At 42.5% G+C, this 24,370-nt stretch overlaps 1 protein-coding gene across 1 annotated transcript in view; it reads right to left on the bottom strand.

The window, feature by feature from the left end:
- Window positions 1–23,751, bottom strand: part of DUSP16 (dual specificity phosphatase 16) — a 68,890-nt gene extending 45,139 nt beyond the window's left edge. Inside the window, 1 exon segment of the mRNA XM_068401439.1 lies at window positions 23,274–23,751. The gene's annotated coding sequence lies outside the window, so the exon portion shown is untranslated.
- Window positions 23,752–24,370: the final 619 nt, after the last annotated feature.

The raw sequence follows: 24,370 nt of genomic DNA, 5'->3' as shown, positions 1-24,370 counted from the left end.
GTTGGGATAGAAATAAACAGCTTGCACAAGCAACACACTGTGCTATTAAGTTTTTAGAAGTGACTTAAAAATTAGGTCAGTCTAATTTGTGGCTGATACTTTGTTCTTTCACTACTATGAACTCACAATGATGTCAGTCTCATGTTCAAACATGCCACATTTAGCAGCGTACAGGCTTCCTGAGAGACTCTCTCAGCCTTCCTTTGTGCAAAAGGCTTCTGCCAGATTCTTAGCTCATACTTCACTGACTCAGGCATGCCACTCCAGTTTCAAGGGAGTTACACTGGCTTCTTGTCAAATACTGCACAGTTTGGGATTTTTTTCTTTTTTTTTTTTTTAAACTTTACTGACAAAGTTTAAGAACGTGTGGCCATATTCAGGTCACCATTTTAGGGCTCACCTTCTTTAGACAACATCCTGAAGAGAACTGCCCATTAAAAGGTGTGGGAAACAGGTGCTTTGAACTAATTCATTCCACCTTTTAATACTTAAAGGGGCCATATAAGAAAGATGGAGAGAGACTTTTTTACCAGGGCCTGTAGTGACAGGACAAGGGACAATGGTTTTAAACTGAAAGAGGGGAGGTTTAGACCGCACATAAGGAAGAATTTTTTTACAATGAGGGTGGTGGGACACTAGAACAGGTTGCCCAGAGCAGCTGTGAATGCCCCATCCTTGGGAGTATTCAAGGTCAGGTTGGACAGGGCTTTGAGCAACCAGGTCTAGTGGAAGATGTTCCCTGCCCACAGCAGATGGGTTGGACTAGGTGATCTTTAAAGGTCCCTTCCAACACAAATGATTCTATGATTCCATGATCTTCCCCCATCCTTACCTGGTCTAAAGAAATCTTAAACATCCCTGTATTCTACCCAAAGTCAGCTAACTCTTGAGGACGCAAAGCATCCCACTGAACTGGGACTTACTACAGAAATGCTTCTTATGCAGCCACCTCAAAAAAACAAAGCACACTCACATACAGAAGCTGATGTGTCAGCATAACTTTTGATGTTCAAGGAATGTATCTTTTCATTATTATTTCTGACACAAAATTTGCTGTGGGGTTTTTAAGCATGCTAGCAAAGAAGACAGCTTGTGAAGCACAAGGATATTGTAAATTTGTCCAGCTACAAAATTTCAAATAAGCCTCAGACCCAGCAGTAAGCTTTTGCAAACATCTTTAACCAGACCCAAGTGAAGCAGCTGTTTGAACCACCACTGCTGCTTGTTTTGGTTGAATGGCAAGATTAAATTAAAAAAGATAAAGGAGAGATTCTAAAAGCAGTAATTAGTCCCTTCCACTTCTCACTTTTCAGTGGGAGACCCACTCTGAGGTGCCACCCTACCTCTCCCCCACTGTTCCCCCCCAGCCCCATCCTCTCAGATGGGCCCAATCAGCCTTTTGTGCAGCTGCTCTCTAACTTGAAAGCATAAAAAATTCTCAGGTAGGAATAAAGGAAAACCAACTAAAAATATAACAGTAGGTAAAAAAAAAAACCCACAATGGGTGACTGAAAATGGCCATCTGCAAGCTCACTCTTAGCGATCCTAATTCTCACCATTTAACTCATGTTTATGTCCATCACTAAATATCTACACTTAACATCGTGTGCATCTTAACTGCAGTCAATCTATGTTTCCCACTGCAGCAGCCATCGCAGAAGCTCTACCTCACAAACACTCAGCTGAAGCAGAAGCAAAAGAGGAAAAAAAGGGTGAACACTTATATGCTGCTAAAGCATTTCTCTTGGGGCTACACTACAAGAGATATACTACTAGCCAAGACTCTCCCACTTTCTTGTTCATGATGCTGTGTTTCCCAACTGGTACAGATATTTTTATTTGGTTTTTGTTTGTTGGTTTTAAACTATCAGGTCAGCATGTTCAAACCTATACTATACATCCATGGAACAATGCTATTGCATGAGTCCTTAACACAGTTAGAAAAGCATCCCACTCTGTCTCAGGAAAAGATGCATTATCTCACGGTCATTTCCAGCACCACATTAAATTCCAGCCACTCTGTGAAAGAAAACATACAGATGTGGTTCACAAGATCTGCATATCCAACAGATCTTCACTATTACTGCTGTATCTGCAACTGCCCAAGGATACACGAAAGGCAAGTCTTGCAGGGAGAGGTGACATCTTTTATGAGACCAGTTAATATGAAGCGATAAGGAGAGGGAGGGCACGAACTCCAGAATGCACGAGCTCTTCCTCACACACGCGGACGTGAAACAGAACTAAACCGTGACACAGAAACAAAAGCCAAGGCTTCCAAAACATCTCAACATCCAGCTTGTCCCTCTTCCCAAACAGGAAAAGAAGTCCAAAGCACATCCCGAAGTATGTCATAAATTACCCAGTGAATCATATTCCTCATGGAAACTGGCTGGCTGAAGCCACACTGCTGAAAATACACGATAAAAGACAGAAAGAAATCTAAAAGATACTCTCAAAGAAAGAACACTCCCTTCTCCCCAAATCCTCGGAGTTAATACCAAAACAAGAAAATCCTGGAGTCATCACAGTTACTAGATTTGTGGTACATTTTTCCCACAAACAAACTTTTCTCTGGATTATCAAGTTGTTTTTTATTATTAACTCAAACTTGACCGAGATTTAGCTTTATATTCACTGCTTTCATTTTTTTTCAAGCTTCAAGTAGGGTTTGTGTTCCTGAAGCCTTGCCTGTCTTCCTCAAACTAGTCATTTTAAACAGAAAAAGAAAAAAAAAAAAAAACAACACTCTCCTTACAATTTTTTCTTAGAGCCTGCCTGAAAAAAAGTTTGTATTTTCTGAAAAAAAAAACACAAAACAAAAATCACACACACAAAAAACCCATACAAAAATGATAGTTTGCATAAAACTATTTTTCAGGCTACTGAAAAACTTTGACCATTTCCAGCTACAAATAAAAATATACCACATTACTCAAAATGGTAGAACTAGATTTCACTCTAGAAAGCTACAAGAAGTAACTTTTGTAGAAGATTCATTTTTACTTTAAAACCAATATGTTTTTCCTTCAGTTCCAAGTTGACTTAAAGGTATCAGTGACAAAGATAGTAGGTGAGATTAGACACACTTGCCTTTACAAAGTTGTGACAGTGATAGATACAGTCAGTGTTACCAGGGGGTTTTGTTTGCTTGGTTTTTAATTCTCTTTGGATTGCAAAGAAATGTTAGCTAGCTAGTTTGCCACCTAGAGTGCTGTATGCAATCTAGCTTCTCCACGGGAACTCTGAGTAGCATGAAAAGACTGACCCTGGTGGCTTGAACCACAGAGCACGAGGAGTCACAGCAAAAAGACACCCGAGAGAAGGTAGCTTCTACCAATGAATGCCAAAAGCGTTTCAGATGCGCAGACTTAGAGGAATCTTTTCCAGAAAATACTTCGTCCCTGACTGCAATTGCCCTCTCTGATAGGATTATAGCACAGGTCAAAATGTGCAGGAAAAGAGTTTAACGCAACCACAGAAGCGGAGGTCACCAGGAAAGAGGGGAAGGAGCAGCACTCCTCCCACCCTCTTCAGGCTTCTTCCTCTGCAGCCACACCACCAGGCTCAAGGTAGAGCAGTAAATGCCTAGGCACAGACTTCTGAAATCAAATAGTCCATAACCTGGGAGCTGGGCAAAGTCAAGCACAAAATCAAATAATTTTTTAGAACATCCAAATCTTAATTTAGCTTAGACTGCTTCAGAACAGGTAAAATAAAAACACCTATGATTTAGATCTAGAAGAAAATATATGTAGTCTACCTGTAGCTATAATGCCTATCCAAGGCTAAAACGTTCTTCCTAATCTCGTTCTCATCATCAGATTAAAGCACAGTTTTGCCAAGGTTCAGCTTTCTGGCAGTCTATTGAAAGCATAACCTCATAAGATCTTCTTGAGAACCAGCTTTAGGTTTGGCAGGGAGACCACTTGGCATCAAAGGTATGACTTTTGGTATGCTTATGGCCATATGCCTGAATTGTAGTCAAAAAGCAAGAAGCTGCAGGGATTTCTTTTTTTTTTTTTTTTTTTTTTTAATGTGTTTGGCAGCTAAATTCTCCTGGTATTCCATGGGCAATGAGCATGCTTCAGTGCAGCAACAGACAGTGTGCAGAGGAGATGTTTAAATCTAAGACTCTGAACCAAACCACCAACTTGGTGCTCAAACTAGCTTTGATAGAAAGGTGGGCTTATTTGTGCAGGCTCACCCCACGGCATGACTACAGAGCTTTCCATACCCTTCCTAAACACTTTCTCCATGGCACTTCACAGCGTAGGGCAGATGGACTATGCTGAGCAACTCAATCTGCATGATCCTCCTCACCACCACATCCAGAATGATTGGTTCTGCAATTGCTGCTGTGTGGCACCACAGTACCAAACACCAGAGAAAGCAGATGATCTCTTAAGCTTGAGTTATTACTTCTGCTCGAACACACTGACAGCATAAGGAATGGAAAATAATCTTACTGTGAGCACACAGAAGTTGCTACAGGCAGCAGGGGTGGTCTGTATATGGAGCTGAGTGAGAAGTATGCTGGAATAACTGAAGGAGAGAAAAATACACTAGTGCCCCAAAAAGATTAACCTGGCCATCAGGTATTAATCTACAAAACCTACAGTTTTCCCCAGGAGCTGATACACCTTTGGTTTAAAGAAAGCATGCACGGCTTGGATGGGAAAGGGGGACTTGGCCACAAAGAATTCCTGCTTCGATGGTACAAACGGACAGTGCCTGCTGCCTGGGACTAAAGATCCAAAGACCCGTGGCACAGTTCGAAGTGCACCATTGCTCCTTATGCTAGATTGCTGTAGTTTTTTGGTGTGTTTAAGGTAAAACTCAAGTTAATAACTCCTTTCAGCACAGGACCATAGAGTCAAGTATGAGAAAGCACCAGCATGATGATTGCTCACACATGCTCATGATGGTCTCAGCACACCTCGTTCTTATGCAGCATGATAGGGATGTTCCTTACATAAGCACCTTCCTCGGGGCAGTACTCGCTCAGTCGAGGAGTAATTATTTAACCACAATCCCATCTGCTTTGCATTCCCGTTAAAGAAAATCTTATGCAAAAAGGTAAGAGCTTGGCTGCAAGTCCTTGGCCAAAACATCCTCTTACCAGTGCTGTGCTGCTTGCCAGGTCATCGCTGTTCGTACTTCAGAAGTTTGCAGCAGACAGACCGTGCCAGATGTGAAGAACCTTGTCATTAAAAGAAAAACCTTAAGCCTAGCAGTAGGAAGTGTTCTCCATGCTTTGCTAATATTGTCAAACTATACTGTATAGACAATTACAATTAATAAAAGTATTCTTAGAAAGCTTAATGACAGCTTTGGAGCCATGGTTTCTCTGCTTCAGGTAGACTGGAATGAGGAAATCAGTGGGGAAGAAAATTTCTCTTGCTGTACTTTAGCCCCTCACAAACGCAAAAAGGACTCCCAATGGAAACCGTCCCAGTCCAGAGAGCAATTTAAGTGGTACAGCTCTACCCAGGAACATCAGATTCTCCTTCTGCCTACCCATGGGAAATACCTTTACTGCCAGCACCTTAGCTTATAACCACAGAAAAGCATGATCCTGTTCCCCATTAGCTACATAAAGGCATTTGAGGTGTTTCTTCCGAAAGGAGTGAACAGAAAAAGCTCACCAGCTCCAAGAAGAACATCTGAAAAAACACTCATGCTGTCACCACACAAAAAAGTGAAGTGCAATAAAATGGCCCACTCCTTCACTGCATTTTGTACCTACTACTGTATATAACTCCAATGACTAAAAGCAGTGGCTCCCAGACAGGACGCTGAATAGTCTAGGTAAGTATCTTTTACCACACTTCTACTTTGACAAAATCAGTCATATCCAAAGTTCTTTTGGTGGACAAGTGACATCAAGTAAATGATTTACTGACTTAGAATTCACGTTTCTTTTTAGGGATAAATGATCACAGAAGACCAGACTAACTAAGAATCTAAATATGGGCACGTTCTTTTAGTATTTTTAAGGCACGCTCAGATCCTCCTGGGGCCTGTCACAAACTGTCTATCATCCAGCAAGGCTAAAGGCAATTCCCATGGTACTCCACCCAACCCTTGCTCTTTTCAGACATTTAAATGCATTCAGGTTTATCCACGAAAAAGCTTTTCTAGTGAGCAAGTTCCATGTTTGAATGCAGCCATTAGATTACCAATAGTTTCAGACACAGACAAACTTGCAAAACCCACCTTTAGACTATTGATGCCCCAAGCAGGAATGGTGTGTTGCATCCACCATGGCAGAAGCATTCAGAACTTTACAAAGAGAGCAGCCAACGTGCAAAGAGCCTGGAGGTAACACTTCCATCAGGGTTACTGACATAGGCATTCTCTGATTGTCTCACAACAATTAAGAAAACCTTGAATAATTATGAAGGAGAAGAGCAATGCTGGGTCACCTTTTATGCTTCACAGGTTTCAAGCAAACCATAAAGAGAGATTAAGCCTCCTGGAAGGTCTGGTAATTTTGTTACCTTATTTATATTATTATCATGATCAATTGCATTTCAATTTTAATTTTCAAATCCAGACGGGAGTTACTTAATCCGTTATAAAACTATAAACATAGCTAAATTGTTTGAGGTTGACAGCCACACTAAGACATAAATGAATTTGTGGTATCCTATGCAAACTGTTCAGTGAAAACCCAGAATTACATATTAGCACCTGATGGGTCTTTCACAGACACAGTCAGATCTGAAAATTCAATCAGAAAACTTGCTAATTTGTTGTAGTTTTGAGTTTCCTAAAAAAACCCCACCACCCTGAAAGCAAATCTCAGCTTAACACACACATGTGCATTACTTCACTAAGTTCCCAGAGAACACAGTAACAGCAGTAGTCAAAGGGACGTGTCCTGCTGGAGCAGAAACAAGTTTACATGAACTATGTTTTGGGTACCGTCAAGAACCACCATGTCTAAACGCATCACTTTGACACCTCGTCTCATCTTAGATTGTTGTCTCAAAATGCAAGTGCTAAAACGTCCACAACAAACCTAAACATACATTAAGGAAACAACCACTGCTTGTAACGCAGTCTCCACAAGAAAAAGTAGAAGGACAGGAATTAATTGAAAGGACAGGCAACTTAAGATGTTACTACACTTTCTTCTGGATTTTAACCACCACACATTGCAATAAAAACGGTGACAGAAAGAAAATGTGATTAAATGACAGTCATTTTAGAGAAACGTGTGACTAGCTAATGGCTGCACCTACATATCAAGTCACCGCATGTTCCACCCATTTCTAGTACCCTCCTGAAGGAACTCAAAAATCTGCTACAGCCGAGAGGCTACTCTTTTTGCATTCCCCTTTCCCATCAACTTGCTTCATCTCATGATGGATTTCTACACCAAAGCTAGAGTTGCATCCTGCCCATTTTTCCACTTGGTATTAAGATAATTTAATCAACATAGATAGATAAAAAACACTCACCTAGGCACATGATCTCTTTTTGCTGGTAGCACAGCAGCATTTCCTCTGGCCTTGACTATGCTGCTCACACCTACACAGAACACCTCATCAAATGTAATTTTCCAGACCTGTTCCTTTGACCAGATGCATCTTTATTTTCTTCTTAAGCCATACAAGATAACATGAGACCCTCACCTATCTCATGCTCCTTCTAAACACTGCCTCGAAACCACTACTTTGCCACAATGTCTACAAGGACTTTGGCATCAGTACTAAGACTATTATGTCAACCAGAATTGCCTAAGTGAACACCACTCCTTTCAGCCTCTGGGACCACCAAACACAGCAAAGTCCATGGTCTGTGCCTGGCCTCCTGGGTTCTGTAATAAATATCTGTATTACTGCATGGAAGGGATACTCTAAAAAAAGTGTATATTAAGTAAAAATAAGCTGCGACTTTGGTTTTAGATGCCAAAGCAAACAAGATTAGTACTCCATAAAGAAAACAACCAAGTTATTTACCACTTTGGAGTTCTACCAAGTATTTCATACAACCAAGCTAAAGCTGAGGATTTTAGTATATTTTCATTACAACTTGTTTTTGAATAATTGGGTCTCAAGACAGCACTGTTTTTTTCAGAAAAAAAGATGCAATCTCCAATATTTTTTCTCTACTTCTAGAGTAACACTTCTTAATCATTCCATTTCACAACAGTGACCTTAACAAAAAAAAAATGAAGAAACAAGTATTTTGATAACAAGTTCTCTGTGCTAAGCGTTTCGTAAGAATTTTATGCTTGCAGAGATGCCATGTCATTCCAGACAGACTGTATTTCAAAATGGAAACCTATCAGGAAGGAATTTATAGAATCATGCTCCTCAAATGAAGGGAAGACAGCTGATTTAGAAGAGAGCACCCTATACTATCGGTCCAGCCTTCCTCACTCCTTTAGCTGGTAAAACGGCACTGGCATTACATTTCAAGTCAGCTGAAGCACTCTGTATATGAGGAACCATAAGTTGCCAGGAAGACTGATGAGGAAGAGTTTTTCCTAGGGGAAAATAAAAACAAACAACTCCCCCAAAAAGTCTGTATGTGGCTGTTGGGAGGAGGGGAGGAACAACAGGAAGGAGGAAGAAATCACTACGAATCTGGTGTGTTTAATTCAGAAAAACATCAGAGCTCTTGCAATTCCCACAAACTAAACAAGGAATCACACAGTTACTGTGGAAAAAGGAGAAGAGTCAAGCCAATTCTGTTTACAGAAGGAAGTAAGGGGAATACCATGCCAAACACAAGAGGAATTTAATTTGACGAAGGAGAATCTACATTTCGATTTAGCCTTTGAACCATGGCAGGACATTCCAAGGAACATTTTTCATTCCGTGTTTGTTCTTTACCTGGAAATAAGAAACTAAGCTTTTCCCCTGCTCCTCACCAGAGTGATCTTAGTACTATGTCACAAAGCCAGTTTACTGTTTGCATTAGCTCACCGCTAAATGACAGTGGCCATAATACAACCGAGTTCACCACACTCATGGAAGGAATTCTACCAAAACTAGTACCACGCTGTTATGTTTCAGAAATGGGGATTAAGACACTGCTGGTCCAGAAGAGCCTCTGTTCAAGATGAGAGAGGAAATTAAAAGCTGCATGTTTAGCTCCCAGCTGAGTCTGAAAGTTGCGGAAGGTATACATACCACTTCACAAGGAAAGGGAACAGGAAGCCAGGGAAGAAAAGAGTCATTATGTTTAAATGGTAACATTTTTCTGAGGTTACATGGGCCAAATGAGCATATCCCAGAAAAATGTGAATCCAAGCCTGGGTAAAGAAACAGAAAGCAGAGTAAGTGACAGCAGATTGGGGCGGGAGGGAGCTTTAGAAGAGCAAAGAGTATAAGATCGGAAAATGTATCAAAACAATAAGAAAAATTGTAAGAGCTGGTGCACAAAAATAGAAGGGTGCAATTAAGTTTGATACGAGCAACCAGATAATAATAGCTGAGAGACCAAAAACAGGTTTCTTTGTAAGAGCCTCTCCACAGGATGCTGGCAAAAGATAAGTCCAAGATAGACTATGACGATCTACTATGTAGACTATGATGATCTACTTATGTAGATCTACTATGATGATCTACATGTCAGGACTGACATGCCAAAAGAAGAAAAGAAAAAAAAAATTGATTAACTAACACTAAGTCACCATGTCCTCAAGATTTATGAGGGAATTAAAGAATCTAAGGGCTGAGCAGATAATAGAAATATGTAATGCTCGTTAAAGCAAGATATTCCAGCATAAGTACAAAGTGTTTGTAAAACATGCTATAGGTGACAGAAAGAAGAAAAAGAAAAAAAAAAAAAAATCAGTAAACTTCAGTACTAGAAAAACTGGTTTAAAAGTAGCCACACAGAAGCTTTGGAAGACCTGATATGGGCATAAAGGAGCATAAGGCAAGAAACGGGGGAGGACACAGAACTACTCCTCTCCATCTGACCCAAACCCACCGTTATATTTGCCCAGGTAACTTTGAGCATGTCAACTCAATTGTTTGAAGGACCTTTATGCAGACTTACTAGAAAGTCAATTTTGTAATCTGTAACAAAAAGTTCCAAAGAATCTGAATTATAACAAAAATATATTATTTACAACTATAGGCACACACCATTCCCCATCACTGAGGAGATAAAAAAACTTGGAGGAACGGTAAAGAAAAAAGCCAAATTGAAGCCTATGTCGATAGAAACAATATTGGATGAAGTTATGGGAAATTAACTACTTTTTAGGTTAATTCTTTAGCTTTGCACCTGTCTGAAGAGCAGAGCTGTGTTGACAGAAGGCTACTTCAGTTGACTTGTTTGTACAAATCCACGTGCAAATTTGATGCAAGTCAGCAAAACTGTTTGCGCAGTCTGGAAAAAGAAAAAAAAATTTAAAAAAAGTCTTTTCCCTGAATGACAAAAGCCCTCAGTTGCCAAAATGCCACCAAGGACAAGACTAGTATCGACATGCTGTAGGGACAGCAGTTTTATCAGTAGGATGCTCTGGATTCCTATCTGCCCTATACATGATCTTCTGCAACACCATCTTTTCCAGTGTGCACGCCACTGCATTACAGCAATGCAAGCAGCCATGCGGCAACAGGAGCTCTGCAGAGCTCGAGCTGAACCAGCAGAACTTTGCTACTCTAGGCAGGACCCCAAGACGATGAACCTGGTATATCATCATACTATTACTCAAAGTAAATGTAAAGAACGCTCAAAAACCCCAAATGATTTTGAGATTGAAAGTATATAAAAAAATACAATGTTAATATTAAAAAGAAGTCAGAAGCACCTGCTGAAGAGGAATGGGAGTACTAAATTGAGTTCTAGGTTTAATCAACACCTTCTCCAGAGCTGCAGGTAGAGATGACACAAGCCATTAACAAGGGAGGAAAATGAGAGTTCTGTACGATGACTCTGAAGACATTGGTACCATTTAAATTAATACGAGGTGAAAAGGAAAAAAATCTAGCCATTCATTCTCAAGGGAGAACAGAGATTTACCACTTTACCAAACAAATATGATATAAAAGAAATGCTTTCAAGTTTTTAGTAAAAAGGGAGTAGGCTTTCATTTCAATTTCCTTTGAAAGACCAAGTAACAATCAGAAATCACAAGCATATTCAAACAGATTCATCATAAGCTACTGAATGGACAAAATTTATCTGCCTACTCCAGATAACTATAACCACTAAAACTACATACTAAGTGTTCCATGAAGACCATGTATCCTGATCTCAATTCATTATACCTAGACACAACCTAAGAAGCTTTATCTGCAAGGCTGTTTGGTGTTTCTGGCTAATTAATTGCTTATCATATAAAACAATGAGAACTCACTTTGAGTGAAAGTTTTGTAAGATATAAGCTGCTCTGGACAGAATGTGCATGCATATATACCCATGTATGTGTTTGCATGTATATATATAGCTTGTATGTGGGTGTATGTATATAAAACCACATACATACACACACATATACACACATATATATACATACATATATATACATACATATGTCCTGCCATTGTTTTAAAGGAAAAGCACCCTCACAGAACTCAAGTTCTGAACTTGTCAGGTAGCAGACAAGCAAGAGTTTCCAATGGAGCACAAAGCTCTTGGAGCTCCGAGCAGCCAAGCCAACCCAACCCAACTAGAATGCAACTTGAATCGACGGTTCCAGCCTTAGTTTCCAGTGGGCAAATCCATGCAATGAATACGCTTCTTGCTGCCTTTGCAGAAGACAAGCTTGGAAAGGGATTCCTCCAACTTTCAACAATTCCCTTCAGACTGCCATGGGCTGCAATGGGCTTACCTGCACTGCAGGACACAGGTAACTCCAACTCACGTCTTGGCTTGTGGGCCAAGCGCATGGGAAACCCCCAAACAAGGGCAAAAGACAGGTCTCTGGAACAAGAGGAAATTCTTTTGCTGGAGCACGCCTGGCTAGTAAACCACTAAGCCCATTCCTACCCCCTCAACAAGCAGACATGTGAACCAGAGGCACATCATACCTTTGGCTGCTCCAAGAACTGCTGTTTCGGAGCCTCATACACAGACACACACCCAACCGAGAGGGCAGACTGAGGGGGTACACTCCATGGCAGCTTAAAACCAGCTAAGTCAGGGCTAGCAGAGAGCAACCATGTCCCTTATGCCAGCTCATGTTAATTCAGTGAGCTGACTCAAAGAGCTAAATCAGTCACAAACAAACTGTACAAGCAAGTAGAATAAACAAACACATAAATAAACCACATCCAAACAATTTTCAGCAATTTCTGGTTCTTGGCTCCGGCTCACTGTGAAATCCTGAGAGCCACTAAGAGTGAATTTGCAATGACGTGGCTGGGAAGACAAGAAAAGAATCACGGTAACTCTGGGTGTTTTGTGTTACCTGCCATAGAAATGTATGCTACGCTGCACTAACTTGAGAGAGCTCCACCAATTTCAGTGGATCCATGCTAACGTTCTCCCATTTCACTTTTACTGCTGCTGAAACTATTTCTTTTGGTCAACAAGAGTAATAGCAAGCTGGGTAGAAGAAAGGAGAGGATGGTCTACACAGTATTTTACTTCTAAAGCTTGTCTATGTACCAAAAAGGCAGGTAATTTAAAGTTTGGCATGGAGCGAACAACTGCCTAGAGCCTATGGAGCAAACAGTATGACGGATTTCTGGTCTGCTTCAAACAAAACACAAACAGGTTAGCTCAAACAGCAGAACAGGCTACTTGTGAGTTCATTCACTGACTTGGCCTCAAGTGAATTATGAACAGTCGTAAAAACTACTCCAAGCAGACGACTCAGGGCAGCAGCTGGAGGCAAAGGGACTGTGTCAAGCAGCTGGACTCAGTAACTTTTTCTACTAGCACAGCTGGAAAAAGACACTTTGTCAATAGCCTTTAGACTGTTCTTCTGCTTTGGGTATTTAGGTTAAAGCTCCTTATGGCACTGACTAGATGCGCTTACGAAGCACTCACACCAGTAGCAGCACATAACATGACCCAAAAATGCTAGCAGACAAACAGCAGGGGCCTGGGGAAGCTGGTACATTTGTACCTGCAACTTTGTTAGAGGACATCAGTCTCTTGAACTGGACACGTTCTAGAAGTAAACACAAAATTTGCCAACCTTTTTTTTTTTTTTTTAAGAGATAAAAGCTTCTCTTCCATCTAGAATAGCTACATGCATACCCAGTTCAAAAAAAGCCAACAATATATTACTAATAGCATTAAGAAAATTAGCAACTCACAACAAGAGTGTTGAGACAGATAATTTTCCCCACTCCTCCCCACCGTCTCAGTTGCATTGAAAGACATGTCTTTACGTGGACTCGGGAGCGTGCTGTAAGTCTCTGAACCTTACAAATTTCCAGTATGAAGACATGGTCTATAGTGCAAGGTTTTGAAACTAACTCGTTCTTAAATATTTACAAATGCCTAGCCATAAAGACCAAGTACACAAACCCATGCAATATTATTCTCCCAACAGCTGTCATATATTCTAATCCAGCATTTCTAGTTTTTAATATGTATCTTCAGTTAGATGAATTATAAACCAAAGCAGAGACTCAGAAAGACAAAATGCACAACTCATCAGTGTTTAACAATCTTTAGAAGATATTTTCTAGGTGCACAAACAGTATTTACTACTATGAACCCACTGGAAGCTACACATTTCCCTGTACTTCCTATAACTTGTTGTTAGATTTCATTTAGACAGCCTGTCAAATGGCTTTTGATCATACACAGAGAAAATAACTCTTTTGTTATCTACTACTACAAGCTTAGTATTACCAGCCAAAGTGGAACGATCCTATCCTGTTGTCACATTAGAACTACGTTTTCTGTGATTCAAAAGGCTCATTGTCACGTGCAACGAACACAGAACTTCTTTCTTCCTTTTAAAAAATATTTTTCATCTCTGTTGACTCTACTTTCTTCTCTTTTCCCCCCTTTATTTAGCCCATATGGTGTATTTTTCCATCTGATCAAATACCTCTTCTTTTCCATTATCCCCTGATTTTTCTCTCTCTCCAGTTCTGTTCCTTATGCACGTCTCCCTTTTCTAGGATTTTCACAATGACAAAAGTTGACCCTAATACCACACAACTTTTTAAACTGGACATACCGAAACTTCAGCTCCAGAAAGTGATAAGCCTGAATATTTTTCCACTGTAGTGCAATTTAACCACATTTTGAGTAAAACCAGAAGGGTCACAGATCTGTCCACAGACATCAGAAAATAGTACTGCATTTCAAGTTAACCATTTAAACATAAATCAGAAGTAATTCTCCAGAATTCTGAATTCAAGAAATCCTGGTGGAGAAGCTGAAAGATGTGGGTTTATGTTGGTGGTTTACTTACTTTACCTTCATTATGTCCCAAAGCAGCTGATCTACTTGACGCCCACCCCACTCGTCCTGTCCAAAAAAAGTAATGCTATTTGCTACCAACAGGTAGACTTCTCCAGCTGTGCTTTGATGTATAATAATTGACATGTGAGAGACCTTCAAAGGAGGAAGTCACGCTTGTAGATTCTCACTTTGCCAACATAAACGGAAAAAACGGGTAAACAAGTGATAAATAGCTAAGTAAGAATAATGCTTGACTGTATTGGAAAGCTATATCACCAGTTGGGCCAAATATTAAGCACTCAGTAGAAATGCCTCACTTTGGTGGATATAACAAGAAGATTTTTGTAAGTTTACTTTATAATTTAGTCAAGCAAAGATATATCTACTGGATATCTACTCCAGTATCAGGCAGGTTCCAGGTCAGGGAAAGCATAACATTAAGTAATATTTTTTTTCCTTAAGGCGTCTAACATTTATCTTATGCTTAAAGTTATGTTTTCTTTCTTTTTTTTTTTTCCCTAACCAAAATTGAACTGGAGACCACACGTGTCAATACTGAGGTATAACTATTTACTGAGCACATACACATAAAAAAAATTAATGCTCAACATCCCTCCCAAATTAATCCATAACATAAATTCTTGCCTTTAAAATATTTGAAGACTTAAATCATCAACATGGTCTTGAATTTTTTTTTTTAATTATTCATCAAGCATGAAAGCCATTTTTCTGCCAAAGTAGACAGTCTCTTCAAGGAAAAGCGTGGAGAAAAGAAAAAAAAAAAAAAAGAGGAAAAACCACCATCGAAGGACTTGGCAGCCTTTAAAAATTCCCAAAACGAACACTGCATCTCTCTAAGCTAGCATTTGCTAACAGCGTCACTGTACTCAGCTTTTTTTGTGTGCCTACCACTAAGCAGCATGTAAGAACAGGCAGTCACAAAGCTTCCTGAAAGGACAAGACCTGAACCTTTAACCTGAACCAGTCCCTCCTTCCCCACCCACTCACCTCCCCTATTGCATTACCTCCTTATTGTCGAGTGAAACAGTAGACAAAGTCAGCGACTGAAAAGAACATTCTGCCTATTTTAATGCAAAATCTTGAAAATCCTCACCACAGCTCAATTAAAAAGATTAGATGATCTTTGGTTGAACCCTCTCAAAATCCTGTAACTAAGAGAAAAAGATTTTGTTTTAAACAGCAGCTGTATTTTCACTTAGCTATGCAGACATTTCATAGCCACTTTGCCATACTGGCTTCTGTCTGGGCGTTTGAATAAAAATAGCTAATGTGCTTGCTTGTTACGCCATTAAATAAAGTGCACCAAGGAATTGCCAGTACTGGTTTTGCCCATGAAAGGCAGTGGTCATTAATAGCTTGTATTTGCAGAAGGCTGTCAGAGGAACAGCATGCCTGAGCTTCCTCCACAGTTTTCTATAGGTCTAACCATACACGAGGCAGCAGGGGAAAAAGACACTACACGTTTCCTCGTTCCGAACAGGTCACACCTGTAGGAGAGTTGGCAAGTCATACAAGCCCCAATTGGAGAAAAAATATTCAAGTCCTATAAATCTGAGAGGGCAGAAAGATGTGGGTCTCTTCATGGAAGGAGTATCTTGGCAAAACATGCAATGATAGTATTAGTTAGTATTTCGACACTTTCTTTTGCTGTCCTGACTCATACCTGAGAGATCTGCACTTGTATTACTGTTGGTTTTCACCCATTTTATGCTTGAAGGAGTTAACTTTCTTTCAGCAATATTTTGAGAGGAAATAGGCAACAAATGGGCTACTCATACAATCACATCTGGGCTGGATGAACAGATTTTTCAGGCATCTTCAAATAGGTCCACCTGGACATCACAGCAGACAGGCTAAGTGAGCCACAGGGAGGAAAGAGGCTTTGTCAGCTGGATGGTATCCAAACACGGATCACCTAACAAGCAGAATGGAGGACTGAGAAGGTGACAGCATGCTCACAACGTGTCAACCATGAGAAGTCAGGGATTTTCACCAGCTGGACAGGAGAGCTCACTCCACTGACACTCTCCACCGAGACCAGGAAAAATATTCATTATACATATTCAGATGAAAAGTTACATGCAAGAAAAACCAAACCAAAACGAAAAAGGGAGATAGTGAGAAACAAACATGGCAGCAGAGAAAAGTACAAAGTGAGAAACAAACATGGTAGCAGAGAAAAGTACAAGTACAAACAGCTTTATGAGTTTGTCTAAGTATGCCCTAAATAAGTCTCCTACTAGCTAGAAGAACATGCAGTTTACCAGACCTCAAAAGGATGGTGCCTGTTTGCCTTCAGCTGACATGTCTTCCCGAGACATGGGACTACAAACATATAGACCAGTCACTGTCGATTACCTCTCTTCAGCAAGGCCTCAAAGCACTCCCTGTGCAAAGCTTCAGAGCTTTTAGGAAAGTGAAATGACCTGGGTTTAGCCCTGCAGAAAGGGGAAGAAGGTATTGGGTCCTGTTGCTATGAGAAGAGACTAGACACTAATGCAGAACTCCAAATGGACTACAGGAAGAGAGATTTTCACAGCCTGTCCTCAGTTTGGAGCATCTCTGCCTTGCAGCCAGGGTCTTGGGACAGGCAGAGGGAGCCCTACTGAAGTGGTGACAGCATTTGCCTTCTGCTAATCTGGATTCAATCTAGTGCGTACTTTCAGACTTATCTGGACCTAACAACGTGTCAACCCAATGCGCTAAGATTACTGCTGTACATATTTTGCTGGAATATTCTTTGCCCTTGCTTAAAAACTGGCAAAGCTTTATGAATCTTTGTTGAAACCAAGATGAAGTTCATTCTGTTTGCTCCCCAAGTGTTCCCAGTAAGAGGTCTCTACCTAAATTATTTTAGAAAGGCACTTTAAGTATGATGGCGTTAGAAGAGAGACATATAACACAAAGTTTCTTCCCTGTCCAGCTCTCTTCCGTCCCAGTTTTCCAGAGTTCAAACAGACTCCCATGAAGCTGTCAGGGACAGCAGAGCTGGAAAGCAAGAGAAAACAGAGTCCAAAGCATAATTTTTAAGGAAAGAAGGTATGAAATCCCTACACCTAAGCAGGTTCCCACCTGTAACGAAATACTTGTGAGAGTTGTATAGACAATAGGTGCTATACTTATTCCAGACAGCATTAATACAATGACTGGAAAGTAATCTCATGCCGGTTCTATAGGCAAATATGTTCTTGGTGCTTACAACCCACCTTTGAATTTAAGCCTTGTTTCAGTGGCAGGATGGCATGTTGAGAGAAGCCCTCTGAAGTGTAGTTCAGACTCTTCACGTGTATTTGGAAGACGGTGTTTAGAAGATTCATGGATTCCACGCTTAAGAGACTATATAAACTTAGTGAAATATGCACTATTGAGAAAGTCACTCCCCTGCAAGCACCATCTTGCAGGTAGAAACCCATGTCCTGACATGGGATTTGAGTCTTTACAGTTTGGGGTGAATGATTCTTACACCTAGCAATCAGGAAGCAAAAACACCACTTGGGTTATTAAAAGTGTGGTGTTTGTTTCCCTAACACTATGAATTACTCAGCCTTCAAACGTGCTTTACTAGGGTTCAGTAGGAGAAAACACAGTACTGAATCAATTTTATCCAGAATAGTGCCAGGGGAGGGAGAGTTGCTCTCCTATTTTGAGAGCAACATCTATGCTACACATGCAGAGCCAAAGCCTTCTAATCCAGCAGGCTGAATACATACTAGTTATTCAAACTCAAGAACGTGTGCATAAAAGGAATTTCATACAATTAGTCTCTGTTGTCCTCATTTTATGCTCTCTGTAAAGTTCTCATTCCAATGTTGCTACATTACATACTCAGACCCATCTTTTTGCCTCCCACAACGCCTTCAGTAATATAAAAAACATTACATAACCAGGCAAGGATGTCTAAAAAGAGAGTATTTGCACAAGCCACTGATCTATCATTTAGTCAACAAACAGACTCAATTCATAGATTATAATAGTAAAGCAAAACCAAGTGAAGCACAATGAAAACGGGTAACACTGTTTTAGTCACAATATTAGAAACCATGTGTCATAGTTTTCTACCAAATTAATGTAATGGAACACAGTTATGATTTTATGAAGAAAAATTTACATACTATTTTAGCAGACTCTCACTCTGGATAGCATGTAAAAAGATCTTATGGAAGAAAAAAAAATTACGTTTATTCTCAACTAACGAAAGCCTCTGCACACCTCCACTTGTGTATCGTTATTTGCTAAACAACTGACAGAAGTTTATAACTTAAGCTTGAAACCAAATGAAAATGCAGATTTACCCGAGGAGGTCCACAAAAGGAACTGATCCTAGTTTCTGAGAAACAGGATGAAAACTTGTACTACACAGGGCAATATTAGTTCCAAGAACACACTAAAGAGAAGCTGCGTAAGTTACTGGCGGTGTATAGCTCATATTGTGACCAAGAAAGAGCAGAGATAACTGACTTCCTCACAAAGAAGGACCTTGTTGCAGCATTTCTTTTGCATATTCACACGGCACAAACATTACCACTTCGGACAGTGCAAGCGCAGAAAAGCAGCAGCATGGGAGCTCAGGAAGGTCCGTGGCAGAAGAGATCATTCTGCATCCCCGCAGCCCCACAGGAAACCTCCTGTCACTGAGGCAACACTCTTTCCCTTCTTTCCTAGCCTGCCCAATTGTTAATTTGGGGGTTTTTTTTCAGCTCCTGGAGCATTTCGTAGGGACACAATGTGGAAAGCTGATAGCCTTCCCAGAGCCAACTCCGAGTAGGTCAGCCTTGGCTCAGCAGCAGACCACATAGCACAGCAAAAGGAAACACAAGCCCTTGAACTCAAGCCCATCTTCCCTCTCGTCCTCCATACACACACCCTAGGTGCAAATTTTCTTTCATCGCTGAGGAACAGATTCACTGGTGGCCAACATCATCTCCCCTGGAGACCATGCTAGCTGCCAATAGGCCCTCTCCATAAGCAAACCGAGAACTGCTCCGATTAAAACTATGAAAACCCAGAAGTTAAGATGCCAAACTTTACCATTAGTGCGTATTTTGTGCTTCCTTTGGGTGTTATGGGAAGTTACAGAATAACTGTAATGGAGATTTCTCATTTGGAGCTACCAAGCTAACACCAACCTAAAGATCAGGTCTGGCAAAGAAGAGAAGTGGTGACATGAACTTCCCTGTTCCCATGGCCGTCTTCAGCCAGCAGCAACACTGCAGTAGCACGGGGCATCTCAGCCTCTAGCCTTCCTCCAGAGCCAGTTTCATCTCAATTAGCTTTGGCATAAGGGCGGTGATACTATTATACTAGTGATACAGAAAACCCTGAGGATATGGTCCCCCAAGTGAAGACTAGGAAGTAGCCTGAAGTTACAATGTTCACTTTGCTTTCACGTGAATGACTCCTGGTCTTCAGTTATCGCTGCCTTTAGTCCAGGCAGACATCACCAGGCCACCCATCACCTATGGCTTTTGATTCATCCAGAAAGTAGAGGCCACATACGCAATCGAGAGCCCTAAAGAATGCTGCATTACCCTTTATTTATGAAGGGGGACACCAAATAAATCAGAGAACTATTACCGATACTGATATGATATGTAGTTACCGGTATTTAAAATATTCTACAGAAACCTTTCACGTCACTACGCTAAATCTGGACGCAATCCCTAAGGAATTGTAGGGAAAGTGAATGTACCATTCAACACATTAGGGACACGGCTACATCCCTATTACCCAGAAAACCAGCTTCTTGATAATTCTTCTAAAATAATCAGTCACGGATGTACCATTACACAACTATGGACAAAATGCTACAAGATTGCAAGAAATGTTTAGTCATTTGATCGGCATAACAACAAATCTGTAGAGGCAGATTCACAGGATTCGCAGGCCAAACCCAGGTTTCTTCCTAGGGGTGAAACAGAAGTGAAAAAGGAAGGGATCTGCCAATCCTCCCACACCTCATCCTTTGACAGTAACTACTCTACGCATCTGGCTATTAAGGATTGTCAGCACTTGAAGAATATCCATGATGCTTCCCTGACTGCTCTTACAGGAAAGAAAAAAAAAAAGTCCTAAAAAATTCAACAGATATACTATAAAGTGAAAACTATCACCCTGCCTCCTTTTTCTTTAGGGAAAAAAATGCTCCAACTGTACTTACCGTATTTCTTGGAAAACAGTGACTATTCCTGCATAGGTCTGGAGATTAAGGCATTGAACTTTGAAAAGACAGGTGACCACGCAAGGCCCTTGCCCTGCATGCAGCTCTTACTGTATAATGCATGGGAGCAGAACTCACTTGAAGACCAATTCAAGTAACAGAAATCAACGGCTTATTTGCCTATGCAGCATTTCTTACGAAGGTCTAGAAGAGAGCCTGAATTTGCCCTCCAAGGGCTTCTTACGGCCTACATGAATCGCTTATCTTCAAGGCAGAAGAGCAGCTGACCCATCCTGCCACCCAGTCTCCAGTAACTCCGTACGACTTCATTCGCCCCATCTCCAGCTGCTGGCTGCAAAGACAGAGACAGGGGACTCCCAGGGCAGAGTCATTTTGCCAAGGAAGGTACACAGGCACATGGCAGATACAACTGCAGCTCCTCCCACAGGCTGCGGGCTGGCGTGGACCCCAGAGGAGCCGGCACTGGCTTGGGCGGCAGAGCTCCTAGCGAAATCCATTTAACACATTCCTGCACAGCTTCTGCTGATACCGTTCCTATGGACAGTTGAAGCTATTCTAGCTAAAAGCAAACATCCTTGCCAGGCTAGATGCCTTTGCTGAAAGAAGAGTGCGCATTTCACAGAAACTAAGATAAACTGAGCTCAGTTTCTTCTCCAGAAGCTCTCTCGGTGTGTTTTTGTTCCATTGTAGCTGCTCACAAAACCAGAGCTACTGGAGCAGGAACGTATTTATGTATCTTTATACAACGTGTTGTGTTTTTAAATGCTTGGTTGGGCTTTCTGGACCTTTGCACATATATTACTGTACAGCATTTTGCAGGTACCACCCCTAATTAGCACAGGAACTGGCACCACCCTTGCTGCTTTTACTTATTTGTTCATTTAAAAAGAGACTTTGAAATTGTATATTAAGATATACTGAAGCGCTATTGTATTAACCAAGCATAATGACCAGAATTTACTACACCTCAGGCTTTTTTTTTTTATAGATTCCTTCCTAAAAATATTAGTAAGCATACTCAGTAAATGCAGATTTACTTTTGAATATCACTATTCTTTGTATCTTTTGTCATGAAAAATTAAAGCTAAAAATACTTGTACACACTCTCCCCATTGCATACTTGCTCCACATTCAAATAAAAACCCCCAGACAACCGACATAAACAACTGTGATGAATGTTTCAATCTCCAATGGGCAGTGGGATGAACACCATAAAAAGAAATTAAGACTTACTATTTTTCCACCTTCCCTCAAAACACAAGAGTCTAAACCAACTCCTGTTTGGTCAGTTGTGACTTCGTAAACTCTGTATCTACCAAACCACAGGCTGCCAGGAATAGCATAAATCTTAAAGCAAGGATTACAAAATCATTTTGGGGTTTTAGTTGTTTTTTTTTTTTTCTTTTAGGAACCCCAACACACATCCTTACAAGGAGAAACACTTCAGTCTGCTTTTAGCTTTCAAAACGAGCACAGACCTATTTATTTTGCTGGGTATACACCAAATGTTTGAACAAAAAAAAGTTAGTCATAGGTCAGACTATACAGCCCGCTATGACTACACCCTTGACTTGAAGGAAAATCAAAAGATCGATTTTCTGTTTCAACCAGCTGAAACGACAATAAAAGAAGATAAATTCTCCTGGCTTTTCTGTTCTAAAAAAACAGCTTCCCATCTGACATCTAACCAAATGCTTTTTGGCTGCTGAAAAATCCTACCATTGGCCAGGCTTTGCAATAGGCACATCCCATACACCTTGTTCTGCACGCACTGATGTGCGCTCAACTCCTCATCCCCGCCGCTTCTAGGGGGAAAAAAAAATAAAGTCAGGAGAGGGTATTTGTCAGGCTGCGTCCTGGCACCAGCCACAGAGTTATAAGTTTACGCGAGCGCAAAACCAGGTTAACAATTTGCAATTTGCTTCACCCCTGGACTCCACGGCAGCCCTCCATTTTGTCAACAGCCTCAAATTTAAACGTTTTCCAAGTTGAAGGCAGAACTTCAACATTTCTTCGGGAGCCCTTTGGGGCCTTTAAAGCATCCTCGACCATTTTTTAAGCAGTGGAAAGCCTATTCGGAGCCAGCACTAAGTTTAGAAACGCAGACGCGCACGCCGAAGCTTATCGACAGCCTCCCCAAACATCCCTGCAGACGGCTTCAGGGCAAGCACAAGAAGTCAGCGGTCTCTCGCTCATCCCTTCCAGCGGCGAGCTGCCTCCCCTTCCCCGCGCAACAGGCGCCCGGCTTTCCCTCCGCCTTTACGAGGAGAGGCAGGTGGCTACCGGGAGGTGAGAGACGAAGGGACGAGGAGGCAGGAGCCGCGGCGGGCAGCAGGCTGCCGGCCGCCCCGCAGCAGGTAGGGGGAGCGCGGGGCGGCCCGCCGGTGCCGGTGCCGGTACGGTACCGTACCGTACCACCTCCCCCCGAGCCCCGTTCCTTACCACCTGCGGAGGCGGCCGGAGCCTGCCCGGGCCCGGGCAGCGACCTGTCCGCTGCGGGCGCTCTCCTCCGGAGGTGAGGGGGTGGCGGGGAAGGGCATGAGGGAGGGAGGAGGGAGGGAAGGAGGCCGCCCGCCTCTCCCTCACCTCCCTCCTCTTCCCCGCCCAGCCCTGCCCGGCCCAGCCCGGCCCCGCCATGGCTCCCCCCCGCGCCCCTCGCCCCCCTCCCCGGCTGGCTTCCTCGGGGCGGCCCCGGGCGAGGGGTCCCTATTCTCCTCCCGGCACTTACTGTTTCACCCCGTGTCTGTCTGTCTGTCCCCTCGGCAGCGATAACTTTGTTGTCACCAGCCTCGCCGCTGCCGCCTGAAACAACTTTCCTTCCTTCCAGCCGCTGGGAAAGCTCCTCTTTTTACTTCTTCAATTAAAAAAAAAAAAAAAAACAAAACCAACAGCAATTAAAGAAAAAAAAAAAACAGAAAAACTCTATTCGGCTCTTTTTTAAGAGGGGGAAGCGTGAAGGTGGAAGGGGAGAGGAGAAAGAAAACATTTGGAGCTGCTTTTTTTTCCCCCTCTCCTTCTTCTTCCCTCCTCCCCCCCCCCCAAGATGGCTTGAGAAAATTAAAAGGGGACAGTGACGAGGGGGAGGGGGGACACTGAAGAGCTCGGGAGGGGGGAGAAAGTTTTGGGGGTTGTTTTTTTCGTGTGTGTGATGCGTTGGGTTTTTTTAAAGCCTTCGGTTCGCAGAAGGACCCAAACGATTACAAACGAACGGGCAGAGCAGGCAAGACACAAGGAGGGGAGCGAGCGAGAGAAAAGAGTTTTGCTGGTCAGTAAACTTCAAGCTGCTGGGATGAGGTCATTGGTGTAAAAATAAAGCGATGGCGTCATTTGAAACCAATCCCAGTGAATGAACTCAGCCCGGGGGTTGAAGGTGGGGGGAGAGGGAGAAGGAGAGAGAGGAGGAGCGGGGAGAGAGGATCCCTGCGGGGAGACGGAGGCAGCCGCCGCCGCGCAGCCCCGGCAGCAGGAGGCGGTGGCGGAGGGTGGGGCTGCTCACGCTTCACCATGCTGTCACCGGGGGGGACACGCGTCCGCTGCCCCCGGCCTCCCGCTGGAGCCGCCGGGCCGGCCCCTGGGAGGAGCCGGGGCCGCGCAGCGATTCAACCGAGCCGCCGCCACCGCCCTTCCCCGCCCCTCTCCCGGCTGGGGAGGCAGCTCCGCCCGCCTGCCCTGCCTCCGCTGCGCGCCTCTGGCCGTCGCTTCTCTGGTCTTATCTCCGCCAGGGCCGTCCTGCTTCAGCGTCCCCCTCCGCCCCCGGCGTCGGGGCCTGCGCCCGTCCCCGCATCGAGGCCCGAGGCGGGCCCGTCGCCGTGGGCCTCGCCGGGC

This window comes from Nyctibius grandis, chromosome 5 (assembly GCF_013368605.1).
Source record: "Nyctibius grandis isolate bNycGra1 chromosome 5, bNycGra1.pri, whole genome shotgun sequence".
Lineage (NCBI taxonomy): Eukaryota > Metazoa > Chordata > Aves > Nyctibiiformes > Nyctibiidae > Nyctibius > Nyctibius grandis.
Note: the sequence above shows the minus strand (reverse complement) of the source record. Positions and strands in the feature narration are given on the sequence as shown.